The 23,995-nt window shown below is 46.7% G+C and overlaps 15 non-coding genes and 1 pseudogene across 15 annotated transcripts; all 16 read right to left on the minus strand.

The window, feature by feature from the left end:
• Positions 1–251: 251 nt before the first annotated feature.
• LOC142287303 (U2 spliceosomal RNA) lies at positions 252–443 on the minus strand. Its single transcript, XR_012748293.1, has one exon. It is a non-coding gene; the product is annotated as a U2 spliceosomal RNA (small nuclear RNA).
• A 727-nt stretch (positions 444–1,170) lies between these two features.
• Positions 1,171–1,247, minus strand: LOC142287306 (U2 spliceosomal RNA; annotated as a pseudogene).
• Positions 1,248–2,634: 1,387 nt separating this feature from the next.
• On the minus strand, positions 2,635–2,825 carry LOC142287328 (U2 spliceosomal RNA). The gene has a single exon (XR_012748314.1). It is a non-coding gene; the product is annotated as a U2 spliceosomal RNA (small nuclear RNA).
• A 1,387-nt stretch (positions 2,826–4,212) lies between these two features.
• LOC142287330 (U2 spliceosomal RNA) lies at positions 4,213–4,403 on the minus strand. The gene has a single exon (XR_012748316.1). It is a non-coding gene; the product is annotated as a U2 spliceosomal RNA (small nuclear RNA).
• Positions 4,404–5,790: 1,387 nt separating this feature from the next.
• Positions 5,791–5,981, minus strand: LOC142287331 (U2 spliceosomal RNA). Its single transcript, XR_012748317.1, has one exon. It is a non-coding gene; the product is annotated as a U2 spliceosomal RNA (small nuclear RNA).
• Positions 5,982–7,368: 1,387 nt separating this feature from the next.
• Positions 7,369–7,559, minus strand: LOC142287332 (U2 spliceosomal RNA). Its single transcript, XR_012748318.1, has one exon. It is a non-coding gene; the product is annotated as a U2 spliceosomal RNA (small nuclear RNA).
• A 1,387-nt stretch (positions 7,560–8,946) lies between these two features.
• LOC142287333 (U2 spliceosomal RNA) lies at positions 8,947–9,137 on the minus strand. Its single transcript, XR_012748319.1, has one exon. It is a non-coding gene; the product is annotated as a U2 spliceosomal RNA (small nuclear RNA).
• Positions 9,138–10,524: 1,387 nt separating this feature from the next.
• On the minus strand, positions 10,525–10,715 carry LOC142287334 (U2 spliceosomal RNA). Its single transcript, XR_012748320.1, has one exon. It is a non-coding gene; the product is annotated as a U2 spliceosomal RNA (small nuclear RNA).
• A 1,387-nt stretch (positions 10,716–12,102) lies between these two features.
• Positions 12,103–12,293, minus strand: LOC142287336 (U2 spliceosomal RNA). Its single transcript, XR_012748321.1, has one exon. It is a non-coding gene; the product is annotated as a U2 spliceosomal RNA (small nuclear RNA).
• A 1,387-nt stretch (positions 12,294–13,680) lies between these two features.
• LOC142287337 (U2 spliceosomal RNA) lies at positions 13,681–13,871 on the minus strand. The gene has a single exon (XR_012748322.1). It is a non-coding gene; the product is annotated as a U2 spliceosomal RNA (small nuclear RNA).
• A 1,387-nt stretch (positions 13,872–15,258) lies between these two features.
• Positions 15,259–15,449, minus strand: LOC142287338 (U2 spliceosomal RNA). The gene has a single exon (XR_012748323.1). It is a non-coding gene; the product is annotated as a U2 spliceosomal RNA (small nuclear RNA).
• A 1,387-nt stretch (positions 15,450–16,836) lies between these two features.
• On the minus strand, positions 16,837–17,027 carry LOC142287339 (U2 spliceosomal RNA). The gene has a single exon (XR_012748324.1). It is a non-coding gene; the product is annotated as a U2 spliceosomal RNA (small nuclear RNA).
• A 1,388-nt stretch (positions 17,028–18,415) lies between these two features.
• Positions 18,416–18,606, minus strand: LOC142287299 (U2 spliceosomal RNA). The gene has a single exon (XR_012748290.1). It is a non-coding gene; the product is annotated as a U2 spliceosomal RNA (small nuclear RNA).
• Positions 18,607–19,993: 1,387 nt separating this feature from the next.
• On the minus strand, positions 19,994–20,184 carry LOC142287340 (U2 spliceosomal RNA). The gene has a single exon (XR_012748325.1). It is a non-coding gene; the product is annotated as a U2 spliceosomal RNA (small nuclear RNA).
• Positions 20,185–21,571: 1,387 nt separating this feature from the next.
• LOC142287342 (U2 spliceosomal RNA) lies at positions 21,572–21,762 on the minus strand. Its single transcript, XR_012748327.1, has one exon. It is a non-coding gene; the product is annotated as a U2 spliceosomal RNA (small nuclear RNA).
• A 1,387-nt stretch (positions 21,763–23,149) lies between these two features.
• Positions 23,150–23,340, minus strand: LOC142287343 (U2 spliceosomal RNA). The gene has a single exon (XR_012748328.1). It is a non-coding gene; the product is annotated as a U2 spliceosomal RNA (small nuclear RNA).
• Positions 23,341–23,995: the final 655 nt, after the last annotated feature.

A 23,995-nucleotide genomic window follows, 5' to 3' on the forward strand; every position in this document is an offset into this window, starting at 1 on the left:
TGATCTAGATAAGACAGAGAACTGCAGCACGGGGACATAGCCGAGTTGGTCAGGTTGAGTGGTGATGAGTTTGCTATTTGGATGAATAAAGAAAGTCAAAAGTGTGAAAGATAAAAAACAAAAGGAGGAAGTGTGAAAAGTGAATGGGCCAAATTGAGGTGCATATGAAGACGTATGCTTTCTTCCAATTCATTAAATCGGGCTAATATGAATCAGGTGAATTGAGTTCTGCTTTTGGAAACTGGGTTAAGAAGGGGTGCACCGTTCCTGGAGGTACTGCAATACCAGGTCAATGCGTGGAGTGGACAGAGCAAGCTCTTTTTCCATCTCCCTGTTCTAAAAATCCATTTAATATATGGTCCCCAGATAGGGGACGTATCAGATATTAAACTGATAAGAACAGATTTTTGATTTAATGAAGCTTTCCAAAGCACCACAAAAAAAGCATGACCGAAGTCACACCAAAAACAGTGCAAAGGCTAGGATTCGTGTAGACCCCACCGTGAGGAGAGGGTCCCCAAAAATCAACCCCGTCCCTCCGAGCCAGAAGGCCACAGCAAGGGTCAGGGATCTTCGGTGCTCCCCCAAGCCGAAGCCTGGTTGAGCCTTGTCGTTGCTCCCAGCGTCCACCCAGGCATCTTACACAAGTGGAGTAGAGAGCTACTAGTTGTTGGTTTCGCAGCCAAAACTGCCCGGACCGTCAACCGGTGTTGGTTTCTCAGCCCAAGGCTAACCGGACCTCCAACCGGGTGTTGGTTTCTCAGCCGAAGCTGACCCAGACCTCCAACCGGGTGTTGGTTTCTCAGCCGAAGCTGACCCAGACCTCCAACCGGGTGTTAGTTTCTCAGCCCAAAGCTGACCAGACCTCCGACCGGGATTATAAAAATTTCCCTTCCTAGCCAGAAGGCCGGGATAGGGTAATATGCTCAAAAAGTATGAAAAGGCAAGGTACGGTGTGCTACAGAGCCCAAGGCTTGCCGGGGTCCCAAGCCAGCAAGCTCAGACTCACTCCAGGGTCGTCAGTCCTGGGGCACGTTGTACCATAGCCCCCCACCCTTACTCAGTCTAATAGCCTCGATCCTGGTAGGGCCATGTTTTCCTCTAGATGAATATACTATCCACCCAGAGTACTAGCAAGCGCAACCTTCCAGTGTGCATTGTATCATTGTACTAAGGTGGCCTGGAGCTTAAACCACCTCTTCGAACAGATACTACACTTGATCTTAGCCAAAAGGCCGAGAAGCGATAACCAGAATTGGTTTGGGCCTCGAGTGGCACCCTGGCCTATGCCGGACACATCTTAGGGAGAGAGAGCGAGAGGGAGACAAACCCACGCCTACACAAGACATTTTGTCACCCAAGCCAACCCTTGAAAAGGCTGCTTTGCAGAGCCAAAACAAGAAGAATGGTGCGTTTTGCAGCCGCCGCCCACTGCAATGAATCTGAATAACTCCTCCTTTAGGGCGCAAGCAACTCCCCTCCCCCTTGCAGTCTTTCCAATTCACGATACAAAAAGACGGACAGGACAGGTTGCCTGACTTTCCGTCACTGCCACCCTTTGCCATCCTTACCCGTAGAAAGCCCTTTCATCATCCCCAAACCCTAATCTTTTCCCTTTCCTTCCCAGCCCCCAAACCCTGCCCTCTGTACCTTTCTCACCACCCGCTTCCCTTCTCCTGTCATCCCCCTACCACCCGGGAAAAAAAGAGATTGCCCCCTCCTTCCACTAGCCCACCCTCCCACCCAAAGAACAACTTCTTCTGCGCAGCTTGTTTTCTAGGCAGCAGCGCTATTGTGATGTCATCGGGGGGCATTGTGACAAGCCGCCAGTGTTCCGTCTCTTCATGTTGTGCACAGTTCAAACGGAAAATACATCAACAGGCAGACTACAGAAAAGCTTACTATCAAAGGTTAGAGGGGGGCTTTCTCAGAGGGCTTTTTACAGTTTTTCTATTCCCAATTAGCCGTTTAAGTGTACTTATTGAAAGTAGTAATTCTTTCATAGGCCGCCCTTTCTTAGTATTTGACGTTCCTTATATTGCGGTATGAGGCTTCGCAGTAGGTTGCAAACATTCATCACCCATGACTGTCCCCAATTGAGCTCAGAAGCTCAATGTCTATCATGACCTCTCTTTTAGAATGTCCAAGAGCAAGCAAACTATTCCTCCAGGAGAGGGCGCCAACAGACTACTAAAGAGATCATCATTACTCAAAGAAAACCCCAAAAACCAATGCATGATAGGAATAAACAGGTAACTTTCTTTGGAGTGGAAGCGGAGAGATCGCACCAGATGCCAATTCTAGATGTTATCACACCTGTGGTCACTGCAGCAGCAGGTGAATCCACTTTGTCCAAAAGGGATCTATTCCATTCAATTGCAAATGATCTAGATAAGACAGAGAACTGCAGCACGGGGACATAGCCGAGTTGGTCAGGTTGAGTGGTGATGAGTTTGCTATTTGGATGAATAAAGAAAGTCAAAAGTGTGAAAGATAAAAAACAAAAGGAGGAAGTGTGAAAAGTGAATGGGCCAAATTGAGGTGCATATGAAGACGTATGCTTTCTTCCAATTCATTAAATCGGGCTAATATGAATCAGGTGAATTGAGTTCTGCTTTTGGAAACTGGGTTAAGAAGGGGTGCACCGTTCCTGGAGGTACTGCAATACCAGGTCAATGCGTGGAGTGGACAGAGCAAGCTCTTTTTCCATCTCCCTGTTCTAAAAATCCATTTAATATATGGTCCCCAGATAGGGGACGTATCAGATATTAAACTGATAAGAACAGATACTACACTTGATCTTAGCCAAAAGGCCGAGAAGCGATAACCAGAATTGGTTTGGGCCTCGAGTGGCACCCTGGCCTATGCCGGACACATCTTAGGGAGAGAGAGCGAGAGGGAGACAAACCCACGCCTACACAAGACATTTTGTCACCCAAGCCAACCCTTGAAAAGGCTGCTTTGCAGAGCCAAAACAAGAAGAATGGTGCGTTTTGCAGCCGCCGCCCACTGCAATGAATCTGAATAACTCCTCCTTTAGGGCGCAAGCAACTCCCCTCCCCCTTGCAGTCTTTCCAATTCACGATACAAAAAGACGGACAGGACAGGTTGCCTGACTTTCCGTCACTGCCACCCTTTGCCATCCTTACCCGTAGAAAGCCCTTTCATCATCCCCAAACCCTAATCTTTTCCCTTTCCTTCCCAGCCCCCAAACCCTGCCCTCTGTACCTTTCTCACCACCCGCTTCCCTTCTCCTGTCATCCCCCTACCACCCGGGAAAAAAAGAGATTGCCCCCTCCTTCCACTAGCCCACCCTCCCACCCAAAGAACAACTTCTTCTGCGCAGCTTGTTTTCTAGGCAGCAGCGCTATTGTGATGTCATCGGGGGGCATTGTGACAAGCCGCCAGTGTTCCGTCTCTTCATGTTGTGCACAGTTCAAACGGAAAATACATCAACAGGCAGACTACAGAAAAGCTTACTATCAAAGGTTAGAGGGGGGCTTTCTCAGAGGGCTTTTTACAGTTTTTCTATTCCCAATTAGCCGTTTAAGTGTACTTATTGAAAGTAGTAATTCTTTCATAGGCCGCCCTTTCTTAGTATTTGACGTTCCTTATATTGCGGTATGAGGCTTCGCAGTAGGTTGCAAACATTCATCACCCATGACTGTCCCCAATTGAGCTCAGAAGCTCAATGTCTATCATGACCTCTCTTTTAGAATGTCCAAGAGCAAGCAAACTATTCCTCCAGGAGAGGGCGCCAACAGACTACTAAAGAGATCATCATTACTCAAAGAAAACCCCAAAAACCAATGCATGATAGGAATAAACAGGTAACTTTCTTTGGAGTGGAAGCGGAGAGATCGCACCAGATGCCAATTCTAGATGTTATCACACCTGTGGTCACTGCAGCAGCAGGTGAATCCACTTTGTCCAAAAGGGATCTATTCCATTCAATTGCAAATGATCTAGATAAGACAGAGAACTGCAGCACGGGGACATAGCCGAGTTGGTCAGGTTGAGTGGTGATGAGTTTGCTATTTGGATGAATAAAGAAAGTCAAAAGTGTGAAAGATAAAAAACAAAAGGAGGAAGTGTGAAAAGTGAATGGGCCAAATTGAGGTGCATATGAAGACGTATGCTTTCTTCCAATTCATTAAATCGGGCTAATATGAATCAGGTGAATTGAGTTCTGCTTTTGGAAACTGGGTTAAGAAGGGGTGCACCGTTCCTGGAGGTACTGCAATACCAGGTCAATGCGTGGAGTGGACAGAGCAAGCTCTTTTTCCATCTCCCTGTTCTAAAAATCCATTTAATATATGGTCCCCAGATAGGGGACGTATCAGATATTAAACTGATAAGAACAGATACTACACTTGATCTTAGCCAAAAGGCCGAGAAGCGATAACCAGAATTGGTTTGGGCCTCGAGTGGCACCCTGGCCTATGCCGGACACATCTTAGGGAGAGAGAGCGAGAGGGAGACAAACCCACGCCTACACAAGACATTTTGTCACCCAAGCCAACCCTTGAAAAGGCTGCTTTGCAGAGCCAAAACAAGAAGAATGGTGCGTTTTGCAGCCGCCGCCCACTGCAATGAATCTGAATAACTCCTCCTTTAGGGCGCAAGCAACTCCCCTCCCCCTTGCAGTCTTTCCAATTCACGATACAAAAAGACGGACAGGACAGGTTGCCTGACTTTCCGTCACTGCCACCCTTTGCCATCCTTACCCGTAGAAAGCCCTTTCATCATCCCCAAACCCTAATCTTTTCCCTTTCCTTCCCAGCCCCCAAACCCTGCCCTCTGTACCTTTCTCACCACCCGCTTCCCTTCTCCTGTCATCCCCCTACCACCCGGGAAAAAAAGAGATTGCCCCCTCCTTCCACTAGCCCACCCTCCCACCCAAAGAACAACTTCTTCTGCGCAGCTTGTTTTCTAGGCAGCAGCGCTATTGTGATGTCATCGGGGGGCATTGTGACAAGCCGCCAGTGTTCCGTCTCTTCATGTTGTGCACAGTTCAAACGGAAAATACATCAACAGGCAGACTACAGAAAAGCTTACTATCAAAGGTTAGAGGGGGGCTTTCTCAGAGGGCTTTTTACAGTTTTTCTATTCCCAATTAGCCGTTTAAGTGTACTTATTGAAAGTAGTAATTCTTTCATAGGCCGCCCTTTCTTAGTATTTGACGTTCCTTATATTGCGGTATGAGGCTTCGCAGTAGGTTGCAAACATTCGTCACCCATGACTGTCCCCAATTGAGCTCAGAAGCTCAATGTCTATCATGACCTCTCTTTTAGAATGTCCAAGAGCAAGCAAACTATTCCTCCAGGAGAGGGCGCCAACAGACTACTAAAGAGATCATCATTACTCAAAGAAAACCCCAAAAACCAATGCATGATAGGAATAAACAGGTAACTTTCTTTGGAGTGGAAGCGGAGAGATCGCACCAGATGCCAATTCTAGATGTTATCACACCTGTGGTCACTGCAGCAGCAGGTGAATCCACTTTGTCCAAAAGGGATCTATTCCATTCAATTGCAAATGATCTAGATAAGACAGAGAACTGCAGCACGGGGACATAGCCGAGTTGGTCAGGTTGAGTGGTGATGAGTTTGCTATTTGGATGAATAAAGAAAGTCAAAAGTGTGAAAGATAAAAAACAAAAGGAGGAAGTGTGAAAAGTGAATGGGCCAAATTGAGGTGCATATGAAGACGTATGCTTTCTTCCAATTCATTAAATCGGGCTAATATGAATCAGGTGAATTGAGTTCTGCTTTTGGAAACTGGGTTAAGAAGGGGTGCACCGTTCCTGGAGGTACTGCAATACCAGGTCAATGCGTGGAGTGGACAGAGCAAGCTCTTTTTCCATCTCCCTGTTCTAAAAATCCATTTAATATATGGTCCCCAGATAGGGGACGTATCAGATATTAAACTGATAAGAACAGATACTACACTTGATCTTAGCCAAAAGGCCGAGAAGCGATAACCAGAATTGGTTTGGGCCTCGAGTGGCACCCTGGCCTATGCCGGACACATCTTAGGGAGAGAGAGCGAGAGGGAGACAAACCCACGCCTACACAAGACATTTTGTCACCCAAGCCAACCCTTGAAAAGGCTGCTTTGCAGAGCCAAAACAAGAAGAATGGTGCGTTTTGCAGCCGCCGCCCACTGCAATGAATCTGAATAACTCCTCCTTTAGGGCGCAAGCAACTCCCCTCCCCCTTGCAGTCTTTCCAATTCACGATACAAAAAGACGGACAGGACAGGTTGCCTGACTTTCCGTCACTGCCACCCTTTGCCATCCTTACCCGTAGAAAGCCCTTTCATCATCCCCAAACCCTAATCTTTTCCCTTTCCTTCCCAGCCCCCAAACCCTGCCCTCTGTACCTTTCTCACCACCCGCTTCCCTTCTCCTGTCATCCCCCTACCACCCGGGAAAAAAAGAGATTGCCCCCTCCTTCCACTAGCCCACCCTCCCACCCAAAGAACAACTTCTTCTGCGCAGCTTGTTTTCTAGGCAGCAGCGCTATTGTGATGTCATCGGGGGGCATTGTGACAAGCCGCCAGTGTTCCGTCTCTTCATGTTGTGCACAGTTCAAACGGAAAATACATCAACAGGCAGACTACAGAAAAGCTTACTATCAAAGGTTAGAGGGGGGCTTTCTCAGAGGGCTTTTTACAGTTTTTCTATTCCCAATTAGCCGTTTAAGTGTACTTATTGAAAGTAGTAATTCTTTCATAGGCCGCCCTTTCTTAGTATTTGACGTTCCTTATATTGCGGTATGAGGCTTCGCAGTAGGTTGCAAACATTCGTCACCCATGACTGTCCCCAATTGAGCTCAGAAGCTCAATGTCTATCATGACCTCTCTTTTAGAATGTCCAAGAGCAAGCAAACTATTCCTCCAGGAGAGGGCGCCAACAGACTACTAAAGAGATCATCATTACTCAAAGAAAACCCCAAAAACCAATGCATGATAGGAATAAACAGGTAACTTTCTTTGGAGTGGAAGCGGAGAGATCGCACCAGATGCCAATTCTAGATGTTATCACACCTGTGGTCACTGCAGCAGCAGGTGAATCCACTTTGTCCAAAAGGGATCTATTCCATTCAATTGCAAATGATCTAGATAAGACAGAGAACTGCAGCACGGGGACATAGCCGAGTTGGTCAGGTTGAGTGGTGATGAGTTTGCTATTTGGATGAATAAAGAAAGTCAAAAGTGTGAAAGATAAAAAACAAAAGGAGGAAGTGTGAAAAGTGAATGGGCCAAATTGAGGTGCATATGAAGACGTATGCTTTCTTCCAATTCATTAAATCGGGCTAATATGAATCAGGTGAATTGAGTTCTGCTTTTGGAAACTGGGTTAAGAAGGGGTGCACCGTTCCTGGAGGTACTGCAATACCAGGTCAATGCGTGGAGTGGACAGAGCAAGCTCTTTTTCCATCTCCCTGTTCTAAAAATCCATTTAATATATGGTCCCCAGATAGGGGACGTATCAGATATTAAACTGATAAGAACAGATACTACACTTGATCTTAGCCAAAAGGCCGAGAAGCGATAACCAGAATTGGTTTGGGCCTCGAGTGGCACCCTGGCCTATGCCGGACACATCTTAGGGAGAGAGAGCGAGAGGGAGACAAACCCACGCCTACACAAGACATTTTGTCACCCAAGCCAACCCTTGAAAAGGCTGCTTTGCAGAGCCAAAACAAGAAGAATGGTGCGTTTTGCAGCCGCCGCCCACTGCAATGAATCTGAATAACTCCTCCTTTAGGGCGCAAGCAACTCCCCTCCCCCTTGCAGTCTTTCCAATTCACGATACAAAAAGACGGACAGGACAGGTTGCCTGACTTTCCGTCACTGCCACCCTTTGCCATCCTTACCCGTAGAAAGCCCTTTCATCATCCCCAAACCCTAATCTTTTCCCTTTCCTTCCCAGCCCCCAAACCCTGCCCTCTGTACCTTTCTCACCACCCGCTTCCCTTCTCCTGTCATCCCCCTACCACCCGGGAAAAAAAGAGATTGCCCCCTCCTTCCACTAGCCCACCCTCCCACCCAAAGAACAACTTCTTCTGCGCAGCTTGTTTTCTAGGCAGCAGCGCTATTGTGATGTCATCGGGGGGCATTGTGACAAGCCGCCAGTGTTCCGTCTCTTCATGTTGTGCACAGTTCAAACGGAAAATACATCAACAGGCAGACTACAGAAAAGCTTACTATCAAAGGTTAGAGGGGGGCTTTCTCAGAGGGCTTTTTACAGTTTTTCTATTCCCAATTAGCCGTTTAAGTGTACTTATTGAAAGTAGTAATTCTTTCATAGGCCGCCCTTTCTTAGTATTTGACGTTCCTTATATTGCGGTATGAGGCTTCGCAGTAGGTTGCAAACATTCGTCACCCATGACTGTCCCCAATTGAGCTCAGAAGCTCAATGTCTATCATGACCTCTCTTTTAGAATGTCCAAGAGCAAGCAAACTATTCCTCCAGGAGAGGGCGCCAACAGACTACTAAAGAGATCATCATTACTCAAAGAAAACCCCAAAAACCAATGCATGATAGGAATAAACAGGTAACTTTCTTTGGAGTGGAAGCGGAGAGATCGCACCAGATGCCAATTCTAGATGTTATCACACCTGTGGTCACTGCAGCAGCAGGTGAATCCACTTTGTCCAAAAGGGATCTATTCCATTCAATTGCAAATGATCTAGATAAGACAGAGAACTGCAGCACGGGGACATAGCCGAGTTGGTCAGGTTGAGTGGTGATGAGTTTGCTATTTGGATGAATAAAGAAAGTCAAAAGTGTGAAAGATAAAAAACAAAAGGAGGAAGTGTGAAAAGTGAATGGGCCAAATTGAGGTGCATATGAAGACGTATGCTTTCTTCCAATTCATTAAATCGGGCTAATATGAATCAGGTGAATTGAGTTCTGCTTTTGGAAACTGGGTTAAGAAGGGGTGCACCGTTCCTGGAGGTACTGCAATACCAGGTCAATGCGTGGAGTGGACAGAGCAAGCTCTTTTTCCATCTCCCTGTTCTAAAAATCCATTTAATATATGGTCCCCAGATAGGGGACGTATCAGATATTAAACTGATAAGAACAGATACTACACTTGATCTTAGCCAAAAGGCCGAGAAGCGATAACCAGAATTGGTTTGGGCCTCGAGTGGCACCCTGGCCTATGCCGGACACATCTTAGGGAGAGAGAGCGAGAGGGAGACAAACCCACGCCTACACAAGACATTTTGTCACCCAAGCCAACCCTTGAAAAGGCTGCTTTGCAGAGCCAAAACAAGAAGAATGGTGCGTTTTGCAGCCGCCGCCCACTGCAATGAATCTGAATAACTCCTCCTTTAGGGCGCAAGCAACTCCCCTCCCCCTTGCAGTCTTTCCAATTCACGATACAAAAAGACGGACAGGACAGGTTGCCTGACTTTCCGTCACTGCCACCCTTTGCCATCCTTACCCGTAGAAAGCCCTTTCATCATCCCCAAACCCTAATCTTTTCCCTTTCCTTCCCAGCCCCCAAACCCTGCCCTCTGTACCTTTCTCACCACCCGCTTCCCTTCTCCTGTCATCCCCCTACCACCCGGGAAAAAAAGAGATTGCCCCCTCCTTCCACTAGCCCACCCTCCCACCCAAAGAACAACTTCTTCTGCGCAGCTTGTTTTCTAGGCAGCAGCGCTATTGTGATGTCATCGGGGGGCATTGTGACAAGCCGCCAGTGTTCCGTCTCTTCATGTTGTGCACAGTTCAAACGGAAAATACATCAACAGGCAGACTACAGAAAAGCTTACTATCAAAGGTTAGAGGGGGGCTTTCTCAGAGGGCTTTTTACAGTTTTTCTATTCCCAATTAGCCGTTTAAGTGTACTTATTGAAAGTAGTAATTCTTTCATAGGCCGCCCTTTCTTAGTATTTGACGTTCCTTATATTGCGGTATGAGGCTTCGCAGTAGGTTGCAAACATTCGTCACCCATGACTGTCCCCAATTGAGCTCAGAAGCTCAATGTCTATCATGACCTCTCTTTTAGAATGTCCAAGAGCAAGCAAACTATTCCTCCAGGAGAGGGCGCCAACAGACTACTAAAGAGATCATCATTACTCAAAGAAAACCCCAAAAACCAATGCATGATAGGAATAAACAGGTAACTTTCTTTGGAGTGGAAGCGGAGAGATCGCACCAGATGCCAATTCTAGATGTTATCACACCTGTGGTCACTGCAGCAGCAGGTGAATCCACTTTGTCCAAAAGGGATCTATTCCATTCAATTGCAAATGATCTAGATAAGACAGAGAACTGCAGCACGGGGACATAGCCGAGTTGGTCAGGTTGAGTGGTGATGAGTTTGCTATTTGGATGAATAAAGAAAGTCAAAAGTGTGAAAGATAAAAAACAAAAGGAGGAAGTGTGAAAAGTGAATGGGCCAAATTGAGGTGCATATGAAGACGTATGCTTTCTTCCAATTCATTAAATCGGGCTAATATGAATCAGGTGAATTGAGTTCTGCTTTTGGAAACTGGGTTAAGAAGGGGTGCACCGTTCCTGGAGGTACTGCAATACCAGGTCAATGCGTGGAGTGGACAGAGCAAGCTCTTTTTCCATCTCCCTGTTCTAAAAATCCATTTAATATATGGTCCCCAGATAGGGGACGTATCAGATATTAAACTGATAAGAACAGATACTACACTTGATCTTAGCCAAAAGGCCGAGAAGCGATAACCAGAATTGGTTTGGGCCTCGAGTGGCACCCTGGCCTATGCCGGACACATCTTAGGGAGAGAGAGCGAGAGGGAGACAAACCCACGCCTACACAAGACATTTTGTCACCCAAGCCAACCCTTGAAAAGGCTGCTTTGCAGAGCCAAAACAAGAAGAATGGTGCGTTTTGCAGCCGCCGCCCACTGCAATGAATCTGAATAACTCCTCCTTTAGGGCGCAAGCAACTCCCCTCCCCCTTGCAGTCTTTCCAATTCACGATACAAAAAGACGGACAGGACAGGTTGCCTGACTTTCCGTCACTGCCACCCTTTGCCATCCTTACCCGTAGAAAGCCCTTTCATCATCCCCAAACCCTAATCTTTTCCCTTTCCTTCCCAGCCCCCAAACCCTGCCCTCTGTACCTTTCTCACCACCCGCTTCCCTTCTCCTGTCATCCCCCTACCACCCGGGAAAAAAAGAGATTGCCCCCTCCTTCCACTAGCCCACCCTCCCACCCAAAGAACAACTTCTTCTGCGCAGCTTGTTTTCTAGGCAGCAGCGCTATTGTGATGTCATCGGGGGGCATTGTGACAAGCCGCCAGTGTTCCGTCTCTTCATGTTGTGCACAGTTCAAACGGAAAATACATCAACAGGCAGACTACAGAAAAGCTTACTATCAAAGGTTAGAGGGGGGCTTTCTCAGAGGGCTTTTTACAGTTTTTCTATTCCCAATTAGCCGTTTAAGTGTACTTATTGAAAGTAGTAATTCTTTCATAGGCCGCCCTTTCTTAGTATTTGACGTTCCTTATATTGCGGTATGAGGCTTCGCAGTAGGTTGCAAACATTCATCACCCATGACTGTCCCCAATTGAGCTCAGAAGCTCAATGTCTATCATGACCTCTCTTTTAGAATGTCCAAGAGCAAGCAAACTATTCCTCCAGGAGAGGGCGCCAACAGACTACTAAAGAGATCATCATTACTCAAAGAAAACCCCAAAAACCAATGCATGATAGGAATAAACAGGTAACTTTCTTTGGAGTGGAAGCGGAGAGATCGCACCAGATGCCAATTCTAGATGTTATCACACCTGTGGTCACTGCAGCAGCAGGTGAATCCACTTTGTCCAAAAGGGATCTATTCCATTCAATTGCAAATGATCTAGATAAGACAGAGAACTGCAGCACGGGGACATAGCCGAGTTGGTCAGGTTGAGTGGTGATGAGTTTGCTATTTGGATGAATAAAGAAAGTCAAAAGTGTGAAAGATAAAAAACAAAAGGAGGAAGTGTGAAAAGTGAATGGGCCAAATTGAGGTGCATATGAAGACGTATGCTTTCTTCCAATTCATTAAATCGGGCTAATATGAATCAGGTGAATTGAGTTCTGCTTTTGGAAACTGGGTTAAGAAGGGGTGCACCGTTCCTGGAGGTACTGCAATACCAGGTCAATGCGTGGAGTGGACAGAGCAAGCTCTTTTTCCATCTCCCTGTTCTAAAAATCCATTTAATATATGGTCCCCAGATAGGGGACGTATCAGATATTAAACTGATAAGAACAGATACTACACTTGATCTTAGCCAAAAGGCCGAGAAGCGATAACCAGAATTGGTTTGGGCCTCGAGTGGCACCCTGGCCTATGCCGGACACATCTTAGGGAGAGAGAGCGAGAGGGAGACAAACCCACGCCTACACAAGACATTTTGTCACCCAAGCCAACCCTTGAAAAGGCTGCTTTGCAGAGCCAAAACAAGAAGAATGGTGCGTTTTGCAGCCGCCGCCCACTGCAATGAATCTGAATAACTCCTCCTTTAGGGCGCAAGCAACTCCCCTCCCCCTTGCAGTCTTTCCAATTCACGATACAAAAAGACGGACAGGACAGGTTGCCTGACTTTCCGTCACTGCCACCCTTTGCCATCCTTACCCGTAGAAAGCCCTTTCATCATCCCCAAACCCTAATCTTTTCCCTTTCCTTCCCAGCCCCCAAACCCTGCCCTCTGTACCTTTCTCACCACCCGCTTCCCTTCTCCTGTCATCCCCCTACCACCCGGGAAAAAAAGAGATTGCCCCCTCCTTCCACTAGCCCACCCTCCCACCCAAAGAACAACTTCTTCTGCGCAGCTTGTTTTCTAGGCAGCAGCGCTATTGTGATGTCATCGGGGGGCATTGTGACAAGCCGCCAGTGTTCCGTCTCTTCATGTTGTGCACAGTTCAAACGGAAAATACATCAACAGGCAGACTACAGAAAAGCTTACTATCAAAGGTTAGAGGGGGGCTTTCTCAGAGGGCTTTTTACAGTTTTTCTATTCCCAATTAGCCGTTTAAGTGTACTTATTGAAAGTAGTAATTCTTTCATAGGCCGCCCTTTCTTAGTATTTGACGTTCCTTATATTGCGGTATGAGGCTTCGCAGTAGGTTGCAAACATTCATCACCCATGACTGTCCCCAATTGAGCTCAGAAGCTCAATGTCTATCATGACCTCTCTTTTAGAATGTCCAAGAGCAAGCAAACTATTCCTCCAGGAGAGGGCGCCAACAGACTACTAAAGAGATCATCATTACTCAAAGAAAACCCCAAAAACCAATGCATGATAGGAATAAACAGGTAACTTTCTTTGGAGTGGAAGCGGAGAGATCGCACCAGATGCCAATTCTAGATGTTATCACACCTGTGGTCACTGCAGCAGCAGGTGAATCCACTTTGTCCAAAAGGGATCTATTCCATTCAATTGCAAATGATCTAGATAAGACAGAGAACTGCAGCACGGGGACATAGCCGAGTTGGTCAGGTTGAGTGGTGATGAGTTTGCTATTTGGATGAATAAAGAAAGTCAAAAGTGTGAAAGATAAAAAACAAAAGGAGGAAGTGTGAAAAGTGAATGGGCCAAATTGAGGTGCATATGAAGACGTATGCTTTCTTCCAATTCATTAAATCGGGCTAATATGAATCAGGTGAATTGAGTTCTGCTTTTGGAAACTGGGTTAAGAAGGGGTGCACCGTTCCTGGAGGTACTGCAATACCAGGTCAATGCGTGGAGTGGACAGAGCAAGCTCTTTTTCCATCTCCCTGTTCTAAAAATCCATTTAATATATGGTCCCCAGATAGGGGACGTATCAGATATTAAACTGATAAGAACAGATACTACACTTGATCTTAGCCAAAAGGCCGAGAAGCGATAACCAGAATTGGTTTGGGCCTCGAGTGGCACCCTGGCCTATGCCGGACACATCTTAGGGAGAGAGAGCGAGAGGGAGACAAACCCACGCCTACACAAGACATTTTGTCACCCAAGCCAACCCTTGAAAAGGCTGCTTTGCAGAGCCAAAACAAGAAGAATGGTGCGTTTTGCAGCCGCCGCCCACTGCAATGAATCTGAATAACTCCTCCTTTAGGGCGCAAGCAACTCCCCTCCCCCTTGCAGTCTTTCCAATTCACGATACAAAAAGACGGACAGGACAGGTTGCCTGACTTTCCGTCACTGCCACCCTTTGCCATCCTTACCCGTAGAAAGCCCTTTCATCATCCCCAAACCCTAATCTTTTCCCTTTCCTTCCCAGCCCCCAAACCCTGCCCTCTGTACCTTTCTCACCACCCGCTTCCCTTCTCCTGTCATCCCCCTACCACCCGGGAAAAAAAGAGATTGCCCCCTCCTTCCACTAGCCCACCCTCCCACCCAAAGAACAACTTCTTCTGCGCAGCTTGTTTTCTAGGCAGCAGCGCTATTGTGATGTCATCGGGGGGCATTGTGACAAGCCGCCAGTGTTCCGTCTCTTCATGTTGTGCACAGTTCAAACGGAAAATACATCAACAGGCAGACTACAGAAAAGCTTACTATCAAAGGTTAGAGGGGGGCTTTCTCAGAGGGCTTTTTACAGTTTTTCTATTCCCAATTAGCCGTTTAAGTGTACTTATTGAAAGTAGTAATTCTTTCATAGGCCGCCCTTTCTTAGTATTTGACGTTCCTTATATTGCGGTATGAGGCTTCGCAGTAGGTTGCAAACATTCATCACCCATGACTGTCCCCAATTGAGCTCAGAAGCTCAATGTCTATCATGACCTCTCTTTTAGAATGTCCAAGAGCAAGCAAACTATTCCTCCAGGAGAGGGCGCCAACAGACTACTAAAGAGATCATCATTACTCAAAGAAAACCCCAAAAACCAATGCATGATAGGAATAAACAGGTAACTTTCTTTGGAGTGGAAGCGGAGAGATCGCACCAGATGCCAATTCTAGATGTTATCACACCTGTGGTCACTGCAGCAGCAGGTGAATCCACTTTGTCCAAAAGGGATCTATTCCATTCAATTGCAAATGATCTAGATAAGACAGAGAACTGCAGCACGGGGACATAGCCGAGTTGGTCAGGTTGAGTGGTGATGAGTTTGCTATTTGGATGAATAAAGAAAGTCAAAAGTGTGAAAGATAAAAAACAAAAGGAGGAAGTGTGAAAAGTGAATGGGCCAAATTGAGGTGCATATGAAGACGTATGCTTTCTTCCAATTCATTAAATCGGGCTAATATGAATCAGGTGAATTGAGTTCTGCTTTTGGAAACTGGGTTAAGAAGGGGTGCACCGTTCCTGGAGGTACTGCAATACCAGGTCAATGCGTGGAGTGGACAGAGCAAGCTCTTTTTCCATCTCCCTGTTCTAAAAATCCATTTAATATATGGTCCCCAGATAGGGGACGTATCAGATATTAAACTGATAAGAACAGATACTACACTTGATCTTAGCCAAAAGGCCGAGAAGCGATAACCAGAATTGGTTTGGGCCTCGAGTGGCACCCTGGCCTATGCCGGACACATCTTAGGGAGAGAGAGCGAGAGGGAGACAAACCCACGCCTACACAAGACATTTTGTCACCCAAGCCAACCCTTGAAAAGGCTGCTTTGCAGAGCCAAAACAAGAAGAATGGTGCGTTTTGCAGCCGCCGCCCACTGCAATGAATCTGAATAACTCCTCCTTTAGGGCGCAAGCAACTCCCCTCCCACTTGCAGTCTTTCCAATTCACGATACAAAAAGACGGACAGGACAGGTTGCCTGACTTTCCGTCACTGCCACCCTTTGCCATCCTTACCCGTAGAAAGCCCTTTCATCATCCCCAAACCCTAATCTTTTCCCTTTCCTTCCCAGCCCCCAAACCCTGCCCTCTGTACCTTTCTCACCACCCGCTTCCCTTCTCCTGTCATCCCCCTACCACCCGGGAAAAAAAGAGATTGCCCCCTCCTTCCACTAGCCCACCCTCCCACCCAAAGAACAACTTCTTCTGCGCAGCTTGTTTTCTAGGCAGCAGCGCTATTGTGATGTCATCGGGGGGCATTGTGACAAGCCGCCAGTGTTCCGTCTCTTCATGTTGTGCACAGTTCAAACGGAAAATACATCAACAGGCAGACTACAGAAAAGCTTACTATCAAAGGTTAGAGGGGGGCTTTCTCAGAGGGCTTTTTACAGTTTTTCTATTCCCAATTAGCCGTTTAAGTGTACTTATTGAAAGTAGTAATTCTTTCATAGGCCGCCCTTTCTTAGTATTTGACGTTCCTTATATTGCGGTATGAGGCTTCGCAGTAGGTTGCAAACATTCATCACCCATGACTGTCCCCAATTGAGCTCAGAAGCTCAATGTCTATCATGACCTCTCTTTTAGAATGTCCAAGAGCAAGCAAACTATTCCTCCAGGAGAGGGCGCCAACAGACTACTAAAGAGATCATCATTACTCAAAGAAAACCCCAAAAACCAATGCATGATAGGAATAAACAGGTAACTTTCTTTGGAGTGGAAGCGGAGAGATCGCACCAGATGCCAATTCTAGATGTTATCACACCTGTGGTCACTGCAGCAGCAGGTGAATCCACTTTGTCCAAAAGGGATCTATTCCATTCAATTGCAAATGATCTAGATAAGACAGAGAACTGCAGCACGGGGACATAGCCGAGTTGGTCAGGTTGAGTGGTGATGAGTTTGCTATTTGGATGAATAAAGAAAGTCAAAAGTGTGAAAGATAAAAAACAAAAGGAGGAAGTGTGAAAAGTGAATGGGCCAAATTGAGGTGCATATGAAGACGTATGCTTTCTTCCAATTCATTAAATCGGGCTAATATGAATCAGGTGAATTGAGTTCTGCTTTTGGAAACTGGGTTAAGAAGGGGTGCACCGTTCCTGGAGGTACTGCAATACCAGGTCAATGCGTGGAGTGGACAGAGCAAGCTCTTTTTCCATCTCCCTGTTCTAAAAATCCATTTAATATATGGTCCCCAGATAGGGGACGTATCAGATATTAAACTGATAAGAACAGATACTACACTTGATCTTAGCCAAAAGGCCGAGAAGCGATAACCAGAATTGGTTTGGGCCTCGAGTGGCACCCTGGCCTATGCCGGACACATCTTAGGGAGAGAGAGCGAGAGGGAGACAAACCCACGCCTACACAAGACATTTTGTCACCCAAGCCAACCCTTGAAAAGGCTGCTTTGCAGAGCCAAAACAAGAAGAATGGTGCGTTTTGCAGCCGCCGCCCACTGCAATGAATCTGAATAACTCCTCCTTTAGGGCGCAAGCAACTCCCCTCCCCCTTGCAGTCTTTCCAATTCACGATACAAAAAGACGGACAGGACAGGTTGCCTGACTTTCCGTCACTGCCACCCTTTGCCATCCTTACCCGTAGAAAGCCCTTTCATCATCCCCAAACCCTAATCTTTTCCCTTTCCTTCCCAGCCCCCAAACCCTGCCCTCTGTACCTTTCTCACCACCCGCTTCCCTTCTCCTGTCATCCCCCTACCACCCGGGAAAAAAAGAGATTGCCCCCTCCTTCCACTAGCCCACCCTCCCACCCAAAGAACAACTTCTTCTGCGCAGCTTGTTTTCTAGGCAGCAGCGCTATTGTGATGTCATCGGGGGGCATTGTGACAAGCCGCCAGTGTTCCGTCTCTTCATGTTGTGCACAGTTCAAACGGAAAATACATCAACAGGCAGACTACAGAAAAGCTTACTATCAAAGGTTAGAGGGGGGCTTTCTCAGAGGGCTTTTTACAGTTTTTCTATTCCCAATTAGCCGTTTAAGTGTACTTATTGAAAGTAGTAATTCTTTCATAGGCCGCCCTTTCTTAGTATTTGACGTTCCTTATATTGCGGTATGAGGCTTCGCAGTAGGTTGCAAACATTCATCACCCATGACTGTCCCCAATTGAGCTCAGAAGCTCAATGTCTATCATGACCTCTCTTTTAGAATGTCCAAGAGCAAGCAAACTATTCCTCCAGGAGAGGGCGCCAACAGACTACTAAAGAGATCATCATTACTCAAAGAAAACCCCAAAAACCAATGCATGATAGGAATAAACAGGTAACTTTCTTTGGAGTGGAAGCGGAGAGATCGCACCAGATGCCAATTCTAGATGTTATCACACCTGTGGTCACTGCAGCAGCAGGTGAATCCACTTTGTCCAAAAGGGATCTATTCCATTCAATTGCAAATGATCTAGATAAGACAGAGAACTGCAGCACGGGGACATAGCCGAGTTGGTCAGGTTGAGTGGTGATGAGTTTGCTATTTGGATGAATAAAGAAAGTCAAAAGTGTGAAAGATAAAAAACAAAAGGAGGAAGTGTGAAAAGTGAATGGGCCAAATTGAGGTGCATATGAAGACGTATGCTTTCTTCCAATTCATTAAATCGGGCTAATATGAATCAGGTGAATTGAGTTCTGCTTTTGGAAACTGGGTTAAGAAGGGTGTGCACCGTTCCTGGAGGTACTGCAATACCAGGTCAATGCGTGGAGTGGACAGAGCAAGCTCTTTTTCCATCTCCCTGTTCTAAAAATCCATTTAATATATGGTCCCCAGATAGGGGACGTATCAGATATTAAACTGATAAGAACAGATACTACACTTGATCTTAGCCAAAAGGCCGAGAAGCGATAACCAGAATTGGTTTGGGCCTCGAGTGGCACCCTGGCCTATGCCGGACACATCTTAGGGAGAGAGAGCGAGAGGGAGACAAACCCACGCCTACACAAGACATTTTGTCACCCAAGCCAACCCTTGAAAAGGCTGCTTTGCAGAGCCAAAACAAGAAGAATGGTGCGTTTTGCAGCCGCCGCCCACTGCAATGAATCTGAATAACTCCTCCTTTAGGGCGCAAGCAACTCCCCTCCCCCTTGCAGTCTTTCCAATTCACGATACAAAAAGACGGACAGGACAGGTTGCCTGACTTTCCGTCACTGCCACCCTTTGCCATCCTTACCCGTAGAAAGCCCTTTCATCATCCCCAAACCCTAATCTTTTCCCTTTCCTTCCCAGCCCCCAAACCCTGCCCTCTGTACCTTTCTCACCACCCGCTTCCCTTCTCCTGTCATCCCCCTACCACCCGGGAAAAAAAGAGATTGCCCCCTCCTTCCACTAGCCCACCCTCCCACCCAAAGAACAACTTCTTCTGCGCAGCTTGTTTTCTAGGCAGCAGCGCTATTGTGATGTCATCGGGGGGCATTGTGACAAGCCGCCAGTGTTCCGTCTCTTCATGTTGTGCACAGTTCAAACGGAAAATACATCAACAGGCAGACTACAGAAAAGCTTACTATCAAAGGTTAGAGGGGGGCTTTCTCAGAGGGCTTTTTACAGTTTTTCTATTCCCAATTAGCCGTTTAAGTGTACTTATTGAAAGTAGTAATTCTTTCATAGGCCGCCCTTTCTTAGTATTTGACGTTCCTTATATTGCGGTATGAGGCTTCGCAGTAGGTTGCAAACATTCATCACCCATGACTGTCCCCAATTGAGCTCAGAAGCTCAATGTCTATCATGACCTCTCTTTTAGAATGTCCAAGAGCAAGCAAACTATTCCTCCAGGAGAGGGCGCCAACAGACTACTAAAGAGATCATCATTACTCAAAGAAAACCCCAAAAACCAATGCATGATAGGAATAAACAGGTAACTTTCTTTGGAGTGGAAGCGGAGAGATCGCACCAGATGCCAATTCTAGATGTTATCACACCTGTGGTCACTGCAGCAGCAGGTGAATCCACTTTGTCCAAAAGGGATCTATTCCATTCAATTGCAAATGATCTAGATAAGACAGAGAACTGCAGCACGGGGACATAGCCGAGTTGGTCAGGTTGAGTGGTGATGAGTTTGCTATTTGGATGAATAAAGAAAGTCAAAAGTGTGAAAGATAAAAAACAAAAGGAGGAAGTGTGAAAAGTGAATGGGCCAAATTGAGGTGCATATGAAGACGTATGCTTTCTTCCAATTCATTAAATCGGGCTAATATGAATCAGGTGAATTGAGTTCTGCTTTTGGAAACTGGGTTAAGAAGGGGTGCACCGTTCCTGGAGGTACTGCAATACCAGGTCAATGCGTGGAGTGGACAGAGCAAGCTCTTTTTCCATCTCCCTGTTCTAAAAATCCATTTAATATATGGTCCCCAGATAGGGGACGTATCAGATATTAAACTGATAAGAACAGATACTACACTTGATCTTAGCCAAAAGGCCGAGAAGCGATAACCAGAATTGGTTTGGGCCTCGAGTGGCACCCTGGCCTATGCCGGACACATCTTAGGGAGAGAGAGCGAGAGGGAGACAAACCCACGCCTACACAAGACATTTTGTCACCCAAGCCAACCCTTGAAAAGGCTGCTTTGCAGAGCCAAAACAAGAAGAATGGTGCGTTTTGCAGCCGCCGCCCACTGCAATGAATCTGAATAACTCCTCCTTTAGGGCGCAAGCAACTCCCCTCCCCCTTGCAGTCTTTCCAATTCACGATACAAAAAGACGGACAGGACAGGTTGCCTGACTTTCCGTCACTGCCACCCTTTGCCATCCTTACCCGTAGAAAGCCCTTTCATCATCCCCAAACCCTAATCTTTTCCCTTTCCTTCCCAGCCCCCAAACCCTGCCCTCTGTACCTTTCTCACCACCCGCTTCCCTTCTCCTGTCATCCCCCTACCACCCGGGAAAAAAAGAGATTGCCCCCTCCTTCCACTAGCCCACCCTCCCACCCAAAGAACAACTTCTTCTGCGCAGCTTGTTTTCTAGGCAGCAGCGCTATTGTGATGTCATCGGGGGGCATTGTGACAAGCCGCCAGTGTTCCGTCTCTTCATGTTGTGCACAGTTCAAACGGAAAATACATCAACAGGCAGACTACAGAAAAGCTTACTATCAAAGGTTAGAGGGGGGCTTTCTCAGAGGGCTTTTTACAGTTTTTCTATTCCCAATTAGCCGTTTAAGTGTACTTATTGAAAGTAGTAATTCTTTCATAGGCCGCCCTTTCTTAGTATTTGACGTTCCTTATATTGCGGTATGAGGCTTCGCAGTAGGTTGCAAACATTCATCACCCATGACTGTCCCCAATTGAGCTCAGAAGCTCAATGTCTATCATGACCTCTCTTTTAGAATGTCCAAGAGCAAGCAAACTATTCCTCCAGGAGAGGGCGCCAACAGACTACTAAAGAGATCATCATTACTCAAAGAAAACCCCAAAAACCAATGCATGATAGGAATAAACAGGTAACTTTCTTTGGAGTGGAAGCGGAGAGATCGCACCAGATGCCAATTCTAGATGTTATCACACCTGTGGTCACTGCAGCAGCAGGTGAATCCACTTTGTCCAAAAGGGATCTATTCCATTCAATTGCAAATGATCTAGATAAGACAGAGAACTGCAGCACGGGGACATAGCCGAGTTGGTCAGGTTGAGTGGTGATGAGTTTGCTATTTGGATGAATAAAGAAAGTCAAAAGTGTGAAAGATAAAAAACAAAAGGAGGAAGTGTGAAAAGTGAATGGGCCAAATTGAGGTGCATATGAAGACGTATGCTTTCTTCCAATTCATTAAATCGGGCTAATATGAATCAGGTGAATTGAGTTCTGCTTTTGGAAACTGGGTTAAGAAGGGGTGCACCGTTCCTGGAGGTACTGCAATACCAGGTCAATGCGTGGAGTGGACAGAGCAAGCTCTTTTTCCATCTCCCTGTTCTAAAAATCCATTTAATATATGGTCCCCAGATAGGGGACGTATCAGATATTAAACTGATAAGAACAGATACTACACTTGATCTTAGCCAAAAGGCCGAGAAGCGATAACCAGAATTGGTTTGGGCCTCGAGTGGCACCCTGGCCTATGCCGGACACATCTTAGGGAGAGAGAGCGAGAGGGAGACAAACCCACGCCTACACAAGACATTTTGTCACCCAAGCCAACCCTTGAAAAGGCTGCTTTGCAGAGCCAAAACAAGAAGAATGGTGCGTTTTGCAGCCGCCGCCCACTGCAATGAATCTGAATAACTCCTCCTTTAGGGCGCAAGCAACTCCCCTCCCCCTTGCAGTCTTTCCAATTCACGATACAAAAAGACGGACAGGACAGGTTGCCTGACTTTCCGTCACTGCCACCCTTTGCCATCCTTACCCGTAGAAAGCCCTTTCATCATCCCCAAACCCTAATCTTTTCCCTTTCCTTCCCAGCCCCCAAACCCTGCCCTCTGTACCTTTCTCACCACCCGCTTCCCTTCTCCTGTCATCCCCCTACCACCCGGGAAAAAAAGAGATTGCCCCCTCCTTCCACTAGCCCACCCTCCCACCCAAAGAACAACTTCTTCTGCGCAGCTTGTTTTCTAGGCAGCAGCGCTATTGTGATGTCATCGGGGGGCATTGTGACAAGCCGCCAGTGTTCCGTCTCTTCATGTTGTGCACAGTTCAAACGGAAAATACATCAACAGGCAGACTACAGAAAAGCTTACTATCAAAGGTTAGAGGGGGGCTTTCTCAGAGGGCTTTTTACAGTTTTTCTATTCCCAATTAGCCGTTTAAGTGTACTTATTGAAAGTAGTAATTCTTTCATAGGCCGCCCTTTCTTAGTATTTGACGTTCCTTATATTGCGGTATGAGGCTTCGCAGTAGGTTGCAAACATTCATCACCCATGACTGTCCCCAATTGAGCTCAGAAGCTCAATGTCTATCATGACCTCTCTTTTAGAATGTCCAAGAGCAAGCAAACTATTCCTCCAGGAGAGGGCGCCAACAGACTACTAAAGAGATCATCATTACTCAAAGAAAACCCCAAAAACCAATGCATGATAGGAATAAACAGGTAACTTTCTTTGGAGTGGAAGCGGAGAGATCGCACCAGATGCCAATTCTAGATGTTATCACACCTGTGGTCACTGCAGCAGCAGGTGAATCCACTTTGTCCAAAAGGGATCTATTCCATTCAATTGCAAATGATCTAGATAAGACAGAGAACTGCAGCACGGGGACATAGCCGAGTTGGTCAGGTTGAGTGGTGATGAGTTTGCTATTTGGATGAATAAAGAAAGTCAAAAGTGTGAAAGATAAAAAACAAAAGGAGGAAGTGTGAAAAGTGAATGGGCCAAATTGAGGTGCATATGAAGACGTATGCTTTCTTCCAATTCATTAAATCGGGCTAATATGAATCAGGTGAATTGAGTTCTGCTTTTGGAAACTGGGTTAAGAAGGGGTGCACCGTTCCTGGAGGTACTGCAATACCAGGTCAATGCGTGGAGTGGACAGAGCAAGCTCTTTTTCCATCTCCCTGTTCTAAAAATCCATTTAATATATGGTCCCCAGATAGGGGACGTATCAGATATTAAACTGATAAGAACAGATACTACACTTGATCTTAGCCAAAAGGCCGAGAAGCGATAACCAGAATTGGTTTGGGCCTCGAGTGGCACCCTGGCCTATGCCGGACACATCTTAGGGAGAGAGAGCGAGAGGGAGACAAACCCACGCCTACACAAGACATTTTGTCACCCAAGCCAACCCTTGAAAAGGCTGCTTTGCAGAGCCAAAACAAGAAGAATGGTGCGTTTTGCAGCCGCCGCCCACTGCAATGAATCTGAATAACTCCTCCTTTAGGGCGCAAGCAACTCCCCTCCCCCTTGCAGTCTTTCCAATTCACGATACAAAAAGACGGACAGGACAGGTTGCCTGACTTTCCGTCACTGCCACCCTTTGCCATCCTTACCCGTAGAAAGCCCTTTCATCATCCCCAAACCCTAATCTTTTCCCTTTCCTTCCCAGCCCCCAAACCCTGCCCTCTGTACCTTTCTCACCACCCGCTTCCCTTCTCCTGTCATCCCCCTACCACCCGGGAAAAAAAGAGATTGCCCCCTCCTTCCACTAGCCCACCCTCCCACCCAAAGAACAACTTCTTCTGCGCAGCTTGTTTTCTAGGCAGCAGCGCTATTGTGATGTCATCGGGGGGCATTGTGACAAGCCGCCAGTGTTCCGTCTCTTCATGTTGTGCACAGTTCAAACGGAAAATACATCAACAGGCAGACTACAGAAAAGCTTAC

Source organism: Anomaloglossus baeobatrachus, unplaced genomic scaffold (assembly GCF_048569485.1).
Source record: "Anomaloglossus baeobatrachus isolate aAnoBae1 unplaced genomic scaffold, aAnoBae1.hap1 Scaffold_720, whole genome shotgun sequence".
NCBI lineage: Eukaryota > Metazoa > Chordata > Amphibia > Anura > Aromobatidae > Anomaloglossus > Anomaloglossus baeobatrachus.